Source organism: Trifolium pratense, linkage group LG2 (genome assembly GCF_020283565.1).
Source record: "Trifolium pratense cultivar HEN17-A07 linkage group LG2, ARS_RC_1.1, whole genome shotgun sequence".
Taxonomy (NCBI): Eukaryota; Viridiplantae; Streptophyta; class Magnoliopsida; order Fabales; family Fabaceae; genus Trifolium; species Trifolium pratense.
In genome coordinates, this window is record NC_060060.1 from 68736197 (window position 1) to 68749705 (window position 13509).

General features: G+C 34.6%; 1 long non-coding RNA gene and 1 pseudogene across 4 annotated transcripts; one reads left to right on the forward strand and one right to left on the reverse strand.

Annotated features, from left to right (window-relative positions):
* Nucleotides 1-214: 214 nt before the first annotated feature.
* On the forward strand, nucleotides 215-325 carry LOC123911964 (annotated as a pseudogene).
* An 8843-nt stretch (nucleotides 326-9168) lies between these two features.
* Nucleotides 9169-12867, reverse strand: LOC123906417. Of its 4 annotated transcripts, XR_006808893.1 has the most exons (6): nucleotides 12447-12856; nucleotides 12200-12323; nucleotides 11369-11483; nucleotides 10466-10718; nucleotides 9842-10004; nucleotides 9169-9748 (listed from the first exon to the last, which is right to left on the reverse strand). It is a non-coding gene; the product is annotated as an uncharacterized LOC123906417 (long non-coding RNA). The 4 variants fall into 4 exon arrangements; XR_006808894.1 differs by having other exon boundaries at nucleotides 9169-10004; nucleotides 10466-11483; nucleotides 12447-12867; XR_006808895.1 differs by having other exon boundaries at nucleotides 9169-10004; nucleotides 10125-11483; nucleotides 12447-12867.
* Nucleotides 12868-13509: the final 642 nt, after the last annotated feature.

Genomic DNA, 13509 nt, shown 5'->3' on the forward strand with positions numbered 1-13509 from the left:
GAAAAGTGTGGAAAAAAAAAATTGCAGAACCGCTAAACCGCCCGGCCGGTTCACTGGTTTGTTCCGGTTTGAAGCCGGTTCGAATGTTTTTTTATCGGTTCATTTCTTGTCCGTTTTTCAGACGAAACCGAACCGCATCTAAGCCCGGTTCACGGCCTGACCGGTCCGACCGGCCGGTCCGGTCCGGTTCTGACAACCTTGGTAAATACCACGGAGCAGTGTTGCGATGACATAGCGAACTATTTTTTCGCCTACAGAATACCGTGTCAGCGCAACAATTTGCGGCATACGCTAGTTTTTGGAAGAGTCCTCTTTATTGAGGGCTCTGCAATATTAGTTTAAATTTTTTTTCTCATTTATTTTATATTTTATATTTTTATGTATAACTGATTAATAATTTCATTTTCGATCTTATCATTTTTTATTTTATCACATTTCATATATAAATCATAAAGATTAAATTATACCATCTCAATTTTGGATGAGGAATCATATTATGAATAAAGAATTCAAATCGCAGATGATTGAATAAGTTGAAACATGTCTCAATTTTGCATTTCATCAAATGCACATCATCCCAAGAGTTACATTTTGAATAGATATTATACTTGAGGGTCATTGAGGCTACACTTAACTGTCCTTTTTTTACTTTGTGAATAAAGAATTCAGATTGCAATACCAAGAGTTACATTTTGAATAGATTATACTTGAGAGTCACCAATGGCTCAAACATATCATCTAGGATCACCAAGGCTTACATTTAACCATTCCAATTATAACTCTATAATTTGACTATATTTATTCCAATGAAAGAATGCTTCTTTTATAGGAGAGTTGAGAGAGTTCATAAAGACACTCCACAAATTAAAGAGTGATTTAAAGAATTAAAATAAAACACAATATAAATATAAAATCAAATAGTTTCGGGTCTAATAATGATTAAATATTTCAACAGTTTCAATGCCAAATCTAGTTGCAATTTATAGGACTTAGGCATGAATATGTAGCTGCACTTTAGTAGCCCTAAAAGTATGAATTCATAAATTATTATGCAACTATCTCAACAAATATTTTGAAGTCTCAATTCTCAGCTACCTCAACAAATATTTTGAGGTCTCAATTCTCATCCTCTTACTATTTTTGCTATGCCTTGTATATATTTGGCATGCAAACTGTAGACAAAAACTTAATGTACTATGCATGTAAACAGAGTAAATAGTCTCATGTAAACATCCTTTTTTACTTGATTTAAATATAACTTTATCATATGCCCATCAAATAGTCCAAATCGTTAAAAACGTATTTACCACCCCACTCTTTCTATCATGTGATAAATAAGGACAAACCGGAAGATTGAACTCATGATCAGCCACCTCATCAATGCCATGAAAGTGCATAGAACTACTTTTGTCTTAGCAGTAGTAAATTGACTTCATGTACTTGCCCAGTTTCGACACACAAGGAAAAGGGAAATGGAAAATCATAAGATATTGTCAAACCAAAAAAGAGCAGAACTAAGGGACACCAAATTATATAGGCAACACTACAATTACAAATGAATGCATCAGTGCACCCTAAAGAATCAAAGGCTTCTCTGCATTCCCTTCATTAAATGATTAAAAAGTTTATTACACTACAAATGCTAGGTCCAGGGTCAACAATCGATGGCACAAAGATACCATCCCAAAATTCACATAACGAATATCAATTGATCTTAAGGGTCATCGAGTCGACATTTAGCCATACCAATTATATGTTTGAATAAAGTATTACACATTATAATATCATCTAGTTCAATGGCTCAAACATATCATCCCACAATTTTCATAGCCAATAGCTATTGAATTATTGGGGAAAAATAGCCAATAGGTATTGGACTTAATGGTCACGAGGTAGCATTTAACCATCCCTTAATTTACATAGCCCATATTAACAATTGGGCTTAAGGGACACCGAGATTGTATTATGAATAAATAATTCAAATTACAATATCATCTCATTCTAGGATCATTAATGGCTTAAAGATACTCCCTCCGTACCACAATATATGTCATTTTTGGGGAAAAAATTGTACCACAATATATGTTGCTTTATATTACCAATAAAACATTTAATGCTATTTTTCCTATTATACTCTTAACTATTTAGTACTCTCTCTTCTTTCAATTCTTCAATTTATTTTTTTATACCATAAATGAAGGACAATTTTGTAAATCAACTCATAATCTCTCTTTTCTATACAACATTAATTATCTTTCTTAATATGTGTAAAAGTGTCAAAACGACATATATTGTGGTACGGAGGGAGTACCATTTAAAATAATTTGTGAATTCACATAATGAATATCAATTGGACGTAAGCATCATCGAGACCACATTTGCACATATTTTGATAAAGTATTCACATATTATAATAGCGTCTAAGTCGAAGGCTATCAATGGCTCAAACATATCATCCAACAATTAGCAACGTCAAGTCAATAGCTATTGAGCTAGAGGGTCATCGACGCAACATTTAACCATCTCAAATTTATATAGCCAATAGCAATTGGACTTAAGGGTCATCGAGGAAACATATCAAAGAATTTATATAGTCAATTATAATTGGACTTAAGGGTCATCGAGCCAACATATATCCATCACAGAAATTATATAGCCAATAGCAATTGGACTTAATCGAGCAACATTTAACCACATATTGAGGCAACATTATCAATTGGACTTAAGGGGCATCAAAGCAACATATAACCATCTCAAAATTTATATAGTCAATAGTCAATTAGACTTAAGAGTATCGAGGCAACATTAAACCATCATTTATATAGCCAACAATTGGCCTTAAGGGTCATCGAGGCAACATATAACCATCTTCTAAGAATTTATATAGCCAATAACAATTGAACTTAAGGGTCATCGAGGCAACAAATATCCATCATATAATTTATATAGCCAATAATAATTGGACTTAAGGGTCATCGAGGCAACAAATATCCATCATAGAATTTATATAGCCAATAACAATTGGACTTAATCGAGGCAACATTATATAGTCAATATCAATTGGACTTAGAGTCATCAAGGCAACATTGAACCATCTCAAAATTTATATAAGCCAACAATTGGAGTATTGAAGAAAAATTTAACCACCTCATAATTTATATAGGGTCACCGAGGTAGCATTTAACCATCCCAATTTGCAATAACATCTAATTCCAGGATTAATCACATTTTTCTCAAGCAGAAAACTGAATGTTGTTGAACAATAAGAAATGAGAAAAATGGGTAGTGTTTCTTAACCAAGATTCATAGAGGTTTGTCAAGAAATTAATCTTATGAAAAACCATCTTTCAAAACATTGGTGTCGAACAAAATTTTGGGACATAGCATGTTTCCTAAAAATTAAAGTGTTTTGTTTTGTGTGCAGAAGATTGAACGTTTTCGACTTATCAAGAATGTAAAAAATGGTTTGTGATCCAATCCGTCGCACCTCTTTTGTGCAGAAGAATGTGCAGAAGATTGAACCTTTTTTCGGAGAAATTGCCAGTTTTTCTTTGATCATTCTCCAAGACATCTGCTTTCTTTGTGTTCCAATCCGTCGCACCTCTTTTTGGCATGTTTCCGAATTTTGATTGCATCAGAATTTGCCCTAGTTTTCGTGACACGTTACTTCTTTTTCTCGTCACAGTGGAATCAATTGCAAGCCTATAACTACCAAAAGATTTTTCCATTACTGAAATTTCTATTATGTTACAGAAAATTAGGTTATATATGAAAGAAGACAAATAATTTTCAAGAATACAAAAGTGAATCGCGGTGGAATCTGGACATTGTCACTCTTTCTGGCCGCCTTCCACCTCACAACGGTAAACTCGGACGGTGTTTTCTGGCGAGTTGAGTAGTGTGACTCCAACTTGTTTCTTCTGGTACTCCCTCCGACCTCTCATATAAGTAGTTTTTTAGATTAATTGAAAAATGAATGTATTTAGTCTAAAATATATACAAATACCTCACTTTTTAAATGAATCCAAAAAAGTTATTTTTGCTTACATATGAGGCCGTATATAAAACGACAATGAATGCAGCAGCAACATATGCATTTTATCTTTTTTGATTTCATGGAACCCATGAGTTTCCTTATTTTAGGGTTTTAATCTTAAAATTCTTCTATTTTCCGCCCCAATCCCATCTAAAAAATATATTTATAGGTAAGGTTAGTGTTGTAATAATTTTTGGCAACAAAAATAAATCTCCTTTTAATTCTAACCCATGGTTTTTTTTTACGCATATTCAATATTAAGTGTATTCAATATTATTTTTTATGAACAAAAAGCATCATACAATTGAATTGAGTCTTTAATCTTTATAGACATTTATACAATTTTTAAAAAATAGTTCCTACTTTAATTTTATTATATTTTTAGTCCTTAATATTTTTGCCGTTTTTACAATTGGTCCCTACTGTCACTAGGCAAACATAATATGCCACATAGACGCATATATTCTCTAAAAATATTTTCACTCCCTAAAATTCTCTGTAGCTTTAGAAAATTCTCTCAAAGTTGGTAATAAAGTTTTCTTCATCCATTACCTCCTGGTGATTATGGTAATGTGAACATATATACAAGAAAATAAGTTCATTAAGAACACATGGTTGACTATCGGGAGGAGGCCGGAGTGGAACCAGTTGATGTCAGAACTGACGGCCCGAATCAAATTAGACGGTCCGGTGGGCTGGATACTTGTGTTGAAAAAAAAAATAAAAACACATGGTTGAGTTAGTTCCATGAACCCACAACATGTGCCTCTGAAAAATATCAGAAAGCAAAATCTAACCTGTTCATTTTTTAACATCAAAATTTTCATATTGGTAAAACGAAGCTTTGTCTTTTTGGTAACCTAACAGTGACTATCTGACTACTACTGTTTGTTTCAAAACTGAACAAAAGTTTGATTCTAAGATGTTGGGTTTTTGTATATTGGCTACATTTTGCAAAAACATTTTTTAGCCAAGTGTTGAGACGAATGTGCTGACCCCAAGTGTTGTGACAAATGTTGGTACACTTTGGAACAACACCTGTCTCTGTATCATGCGCGCCAGCTAGCGGGTTTAAATTTCTACTCAATCTTTTGAAGATCTGTTTGAAGAATTGTTTCAAGGTTTCTTACAGAGGAAGGCGCACGTGTTTAATGTGTTTCATGAGGCAGCCAAACCCTAGTTTTATTTTCCAAAGGAATTATATTTTTGGAAAATATATTTTTGCGTTTCAAAAATATAACTATTGTTTTCAAAAATATATCACAGCTGCCGCAATTCTAGAAGCCCTAATTTTGTCTTGAAGCCCAAGTCGTTCTACTACTATAAATACGAAGGCAAGCATATGGTTTCAAGCATCTAAAATCGAGTCTTACAAAGCGTGAGTTTTAGGGATTTTAGAGTGTTAATTGTGAGCCTTTCTTGTGTCTCATTGATGCAAGCTTAGGACCTGAGTGTTATTGAGTTGTAAGTGTGAACTTCTCCTAAGCTTTGAAGTACGGAGATTGTTCTATTGTGTTGTGTGGTTTACTCGCAAGCTTTTAAGCAAGAGTGAATCCTAGTTTCTTAGGAGTGTGTCTCCACCTGTTGTGATTGTGGAATTGAATAGCATCGCTGTCTGTGTTGCTAAGGTGGGAATTGGGACGGGGTCTCATATCTAGGAGTTCCTAGGTAGAAGTGTCATTGGGTAGTGATTAAGTGAGAAGTTGTAAACGGGTGAGTTTAGCTTCGAAGTAATACTGCTGATAGTGGACTTCATTCCTGGATTGGTATCCCCCAGAGTAGGCTTTAGGCTGAACTGGGTTAACAACTCTTGTGTGTTATTTACTTTACTGTTTGTATTGTTTTATGCTATTTGCTCTGTTTATAGACAAGTGTTGGCGCACCGGTAACAACATCTGTCTACAACAGACAAGTGTTGCTACACCTTGAGCAACACCTGTTCACTGTGTGCCAGGAATTTCATAAGACAACTTTCATTGTTAGTTGCCAGGAATTTTTATACTTTATGGGCCCTCCCTTCTTCTTCTATCAGGCTATCATCATATTTAGCAACAGAGTAGCTTAAAGCCTAAGAGTAACACTGCATTTGGGGCTTGAACCATCTTCCCACGTGTGTATCTTAACTGTATGTACTATAGTGGACTGATACTTGAAAATCGTTCAGAAACTTTGATGACGACAACTAACAATATCACAGGCACATGATAATAATATTAATCAGCATTGATTCAACAAATATAAGAGAAAATTAACTAATATAAGTCGAGTATTAGGATACTAACATTAATATTCATTTTACCGACACCGATTCATTCAACGTCTCAATTGTGAGGAGTGAGGACTGTTCCTGCAAAGGATCGAGGAGGGTATGCACTTAGCTAGATAATACTCTAGGCTTAAGCTTTTTGGTAAGTAAGTATTTGGAACGCATCTTTTGGAAAATGGGAAGAGTCATATACATAGGCCCTAGCATAACCGTAGGGGGTGAGATATTTCTATCCCACTTTCATACATGACGGTTCTGCCTCAAGGGGAATGTGTATCCCATCGTGCTATATCGTCGATCCTCACTTCTTTAGGGTTCGGAGAGTATGGTCGCGTGGCAAGTAGGACCTCGGCTTGTTCCAATGGGCTTGACCCCTTCTCGGGCGATCAACCCAAGTATCTCGCCTGGTACAAGGACAGATGATACTACGATGTTCCTACTAATTAACTAGAGAAACACCGATCATTGTTAGAATTTCAAATGATTTTCTGAGGTCAAATCCACCCTAAAACATATAATACACTTTCCCACCATATACAGTGGTTTAAGTTAAAGGCTGGCATATTGTGAGCAAAAAAGGACTTTACAATTTAGAAGAAAAGTGACATGAGATAAGCATGCAACCGTGTCTGCACATACATGCATGCCAATTACTACTTGAGGAGGTAAATGTCCTTCTTGTCGAAGGTTGGAGGCTATAGTACTACAGGAACTTATAAGTGTTTTCAAATTATTACACATGAGGCTGTTAATGTTATTACTCTCCTATCCCTTTCTTCTTTTAGCTCAGAAGTAGCATGGTGTTTTGTGCTGTCTCTAGATGCTACTAGTATTTTCCATTTGATTATTTATAGAGAAGGTAATAATCAAAAAAGGAAAGGGGTAATAATTTATTGATCATAATTTATAGTAAAGAAAAGCATGGGATGATGCTGTGGTGTTTGGCCCACAAAAGGTTTTCTTTTCATTGAGAATTTCTTTTGCATCTCCTGGCCTTTTCAAGTGCCCCTGAGTTTTCAATTTTACTTCATTTGTTGGTTGGTTAAGCAGTGAGAGGGTAAAATCGTAAACATTGGGAAAAAAACCGTTTGCTACCTAGTGAACTGAGTTCGCATTTTAAGAATCAAAGTTATTGGCACTGGAAAAAAAGTCCTTCTTCAATCAAACTGTGCTGACACGTGACCAAATTTGATTGGCTACTTGTGTGGTTGCAACATAGCATCAACGAATCACAAGCCTTGGTGAATTTTGGTAATTGCTTTCACTCACATTCTCTCATTCTCACATTCGGTCAATTTTTTCTTGTGTTATTTTTCATCGTTTTGTTTGTAAAGGGCCCACAATTCGTCGTTAGTTACTCATATCGTTCATATCGGTGTTCAACAATGCACACTGCAATTTTGTCGCGTATAACTCGATCGATCTCTTCATACTGTACTGAGAGAAAATAGAGAACATGGTTCTCACATCATCTTCGTTCTCATGTTGGTGTACGTAACGCGTCCATCTGAGCCAACCGACAAACGACGATACTCAATACAGGCCACCCTTCTTGAGACGGCCGTTGAGTTGGTCTGGTTGGTACTTCAGATCAACCAACTTAAAATCGACGTGGATCCTACAAAAACTCGGCTCCTCATTGTTGTAGTAGACTGCAACTAGGTGAGTGTTCTTTTGGAATGTAAAAATGTCCATTTTTTTGAGTTGTAATGAAAAATTAACCACACATGTTTATTTATAGTAGTTCTGGTGCATTATAGACCACACAAACTGTCTTGTGCGTTGCAGATCACACATTTGTGTATTGTCATGGTTCGCTACCTACCTAGAGCAATGTGTTATTTCATCTAGGTGTCCTGACGGGTGTAAACGTTGGGGTTGGGTTACTAAAATAGTCACTCGCTACGTAACCTGCGAATTAAGTTTGCTATTTAAGTAACGAGGTGGGAGGCAATTTGGTCATTTTGCAGGGTGCACGAGAAATAGTGGGGACGCGAAAAGAAAAACTTCTTTCCATTTAGCCTATTGGGGTAAATCAAACAAAGAACGTGTTTCTAAGGTGTTGAGGCACCCTTTTCAACAAAAATTTATATACAAGACTCAAAGCGGACAATACCTCAGAAATGCAATGTTTTGGGTTTGAGTTTAGAACAACTTACAATTTTAATACACATACATGGTCAAGTCTATGGTGCACCGGTAGAACAAGTTTTTTATCATGTATAAATTTATTTTTATTATTAGATTAATAAGTCTCATATCAGAATCTAATGATAAAAATAAACTTGTGCAAAACTTGTGCATAATGAAAGACTTATACTAGTGCAGAAAGGGGATTCCACTACTGGCCAAACGGACTTTCCACTACTGGCCGTGGCCGTAGTGAATGCTGGCGTCGTTGTAAGTCCAGACTTTCCACGTCGGTTCTTTTAATACCCGTCGTGGTATGTATATTTCTTCTTTAATTATTATTTAAAATTATGGACTTTCCACGTCGGTTTTGCCAATTACCCGTAGTGGTATGTATGGGATTCCACGTCGGTTATAATGAATAACAGTAGTGGTATGTATGGTTTCAAATTTATTTAATATAAATCATGTGGATTCCACTACGGGTATTTACACATATCCGTAGTGGTATGTATGGTTTTCCAGTTTTTTTTTAAAGAAATGGGGATTCCACTACGGGTCATTACCTTTACCCGTAGTGGTATGCTTAGTTTTCACGTCTGTTTATTATAAATACCAGTAGTGGTATGTTAGTTCTATTTTTTTATTTTTTTTGTTTTTTTGTAGCTTCCTGTGCATTAATTATATTTTCCGGCGCAGAAATTATACAACATAATTTCAAGTCACTGGTAGCTAATAACGCACAAGAAAATTGACATAATTCCGAATATTATTTTCCACAAGTCATTGTCAATTCCTAACAAGCTAACAAAGTTACATTCAACACATTAGAAGTCAATGCTTAACATTATCACTAATTAATTCCAAGTCTAATTCCAAGTAGACAGCCCATTAATATGAAAAGCCAAAACTCTATCCATAGAACCAACTAATTTACCACCAATGAAAACAACAGGAAGCTAGCTATAGTGATGTTGAATCACTCCAAAATCATACATTTATATTAACAATATTTAAATTAAATATAGACAAAAGCATTCAACAAAGTGGATTTTCCTATATTGCAATTTACATAAAATAAATGCAAGGTTTGTTTTCAATACTATCTCTTAACTGCAAAAGCCTAGAAACTGAGATAATCAATAATACAAGTCATTTAGTATATAGTACACCCTCATAGAATCAATAAACTCTTGCTACAACAACTCCCAGTAACTGATTATTATTAACTATTAATATATCTAATAATCTTTAAGCATTAAAATCAATATACACCTCGAGTCTACGTGTATGTGTCCGCAACTGCTCAACAGATCCTGATCGAAATGCATCACAAGCAGCCATCATGACTTTATCGTCGTGTTCCAGAAGCCAGTTAACAATAAAAGAATCTAATTCAGCAATATTACCTCTGAAACATAGATGAAAACCAACCCTTCTTTTTTGGCATCAGACTTGCTATTCTTCTCGGCATCATCGTCATCATCATTCTCTTCATCCTCACTATCACAACTTTGGTAAAATTCTCCACGAGAAAATGGGGCAGCAGAGGGAATTCCAACATAAGTCATTCTAAAATCACAAATAACATCACATCAAATCTACCATAAAAGTCAAAACGTATTAACAACATAAGTCAAAAACTATTAAAAAATGTCAAAGCTAATACAATCATTTGTCTCTAACCATCACCTTAGCACACATAAATGTATAAAGAATCACATGCTGCTTTTTACATGTTACCCTGCTAAACCATTGCCATTGAAATTTCAATTCATAAATCAATGGTTAGTGTTGTTTCTATGTATGGTACACAAATTTTACCATTTGTGCATCCTAAACGTCACCCTTTCTGATCAAAAGATAGTGATATACACACCTGATTTCACATTGATATTTCCAAGATATACATATTGAAAGGACTATCACAGGACAAAATAGATCATCATACATAGTGAAAATAGTTGTACACTATTGCACAAAATTAAGAATATAGCAGCAAAAAGTATTGTAGTTTTTCCGTTGTTACAAACCTAGGAGTAAGATGTCTTGGCATTGCCTCGAACAATTTCAACCTTTTGAGCCAAATCTTGCTTCTTTAACCTTTTATTAGACACTTTTTCAAACTTCTGAATCCTGTTTTCAAGATCATAACCTTTCCATTGATGTCTCTCAAACATATGGAAGTAAAACAAGGTGTTAGGCCATGAGATTGTGATTTCTCCTTCCTCACTTGATTGTGATTTCTTCCACCAATCATAGCATCTAGAAGTAATATTTGGCTGTCTAGAACACAATTGAATACACAAATTTATATCCACTAACTCATCCAAAGATCTTTCTTATAAAGAGAAAACTTAACAGACCCTCAAACATCGAGAAAACGAAAGTAACCTTCATGTCTAGTATAGACATCTGATTGTGTATTGTGATATACTCAATTTGTATCAGTACTACATCTCTTCTGTTGGTCTTAATATCTCATTTCGTAGAACAAGTTCATGTACTATCTTCCATATAATTAACTTACATAGTAACAATATATTGGAGATGTATTATGATTAAACTCAACAGTTTAAAGAAAAAGTACATCAAATTACTCATGATGAAGTCAGGAAATAGTTATGCTTCATTTCAGCTAGAAAGCTCAAGTATTGATATACAACAAAATAGCTTTAATTCCAAAATTGGTAAAACATGGCAAAATATGTGTTAGTGATATAAGATGAAAGATTGATTGAGCTGAGAATGGAACCTTCTTAAGCTTGACTATTCATGAAAAATTGATTTTATTTATAACAAATATATTGACTCTCTAAGTTCAGTTTCCATTTCTATTAAGGTAATTTGAGCCAATAATAAATTACTAAATACTTGTCTTTACTTTTAAGCTTGTAGGAAAGCCAAATGAAAGAGCTTTGGAATCTTATATTTACCTTTAAGCTTGTAGGAAAGTTCTTCATATACAAGTGCTCCAAATTCAAAGTAGTATCTAATTTAGTGGAAATAGACCTGCATAAAAGCACCTCCTGGAACCAGTATCCAAATTCACTGCAAAAATCAAATGAAAGCATTAAATCATGATACACAAAATAAATGAGTCAAGTTTCTAAAGTACCAGAACATAAATGATTGCATCAAGGTCTGAAAAACAAAAACCAAAAGAATAAAGTAGAAACTAAATTAATTAGACTAGCACTTAATCAGTGAATGATACTTTTTTTCAATGACTAAGAATTCCAACATATTAGACTAGCACTTTATCAACTTTGCAGGTTCTAGCAGAAGAGGTTAGGTGCCTTTCCAAGCTCAAGAAGTCTTGCCACTGCCTCATCTGTTAAAATCTGCCGAAACAAATCACCCCTTTTTTATAAATCCCCAGTTTCAATTCCTAATCATTTCAAGTAAGCATTTAGAATGTTCACCAACAAGAACTGAAAAAGCTATATACCAGTTATGCTTCTGTTTTAATTTATTTTCTTTTTCCCCTCTTTACAAATTAAATCCAACCAATATACAAAAATTCCTTAACACAAATCACAAAACCTATATACCAGTTTTTCAGAAAATAGATACTCATCACTCTCTTATTACTTTGTAGACCGCAAAATATACAAATTTTGCAGTCTCCGCAGTAACATCACAACAACATTGCACTCTCTTGTTACACTTGTTTATACTATGTTTATGATATAAACAAATGACATGAACAAAAGTCTCAAAACACAAATTGCCACCCGATATCCGTTCCAATTTCAGCTGCTTACCTCTTTCAACACGTTTCCATTCCGATTTCAGCCGCTTGCCTCTTTCAAAACATTTCTATCCCGATTTAAGATCCACGAGATCATCTTCAACATGTTTCTGCTTACCTCCCTCAACATTGCTTTCCTGCAACAAAACTCTATCCATCGATCAAGAGATATTCGATTTCAAAGAATCAATCGCATAATGGGATACGAAAACCCCAATTGCATAAACCCTAAAAAGAGAAATTAGAACGAAGATAAATACCTGAGAACACGATTTGGGGTTGGCCGGTTTCCAGAAAACGAAAATGAAGAATGAGAACACGATTTGAGGAAGAACGAATAGGTTGGCCGGTTTCAAGAAGAACGAAGAATGAAGAACATATCCAAGAAGAAAAACACGATTTGGGGTTTCAAAGAGTAGAAGAAGAACACGATTTGGGGTAAAGAGAAGAAGAAGAACACGATTTAGGGATTTGGGATTTCAAAGAGAAGAAGAAGATCACGATTTAGGGATTTAGGGATTTGAACATATTGTGTTTGTGGTTTGCTGCGCGTACGTAGAAGAAGTCAAGAAGATCGATTGAACGATTTAGGGATTTGAGGGCAAAAAACAATTTTTTAATACTCAAGTTGGGATTTAACTTCCGTGGAACTTAAAACAGTAGTGAAATCCTTTTAAAATGAACTTTTCACTACTGCTTTAAGAAAACCAGTAGTGAAATCCCTTGCCAATGAACTTTTCACTACTGCTTTAAGAAAACCAGTAGTGAAATCCTTTGGGCAATTGTGTTTCACTTCTGGTATTCAGATATCAGTAGTGGAATCTCTAAACCAAAACTCTTTTTTCTAGTATATATTTAACTTGTAGTGTTGTGCACGACCATATAATAGTCATATAAAATGTATTGACCATGCACATTTCATGAAATGAATTTGTTGATAAGCAACTAGTGACCTCACCCTCCTCATCCAGTAAGATACTTTCTAAAATATCCAAACACAACCTCACCATCATTCACTTCACTACAAATCCACACACACAAATAAAAGATAGCAATAGCATTCAACAACAAAACATGACCATCACTAACTACACTCCTCTGTTATTCTTCTGCTTCATAATCTCCCATGTACTTAGCAATGTGGAAATACATTAAGGTACACAAAAATACCATGTTTCACTTTTTCTATGTTTTATTTCTCATATAATTCTTCTTTGAAACTTATGTTTATCATTGTGTTAGCAGACCCTTCAACTCAAACTCTACATTCATTCCATGAAGACATAAATTCAAATGGCTCAATGGATCTTTTAGTGAAAGCAG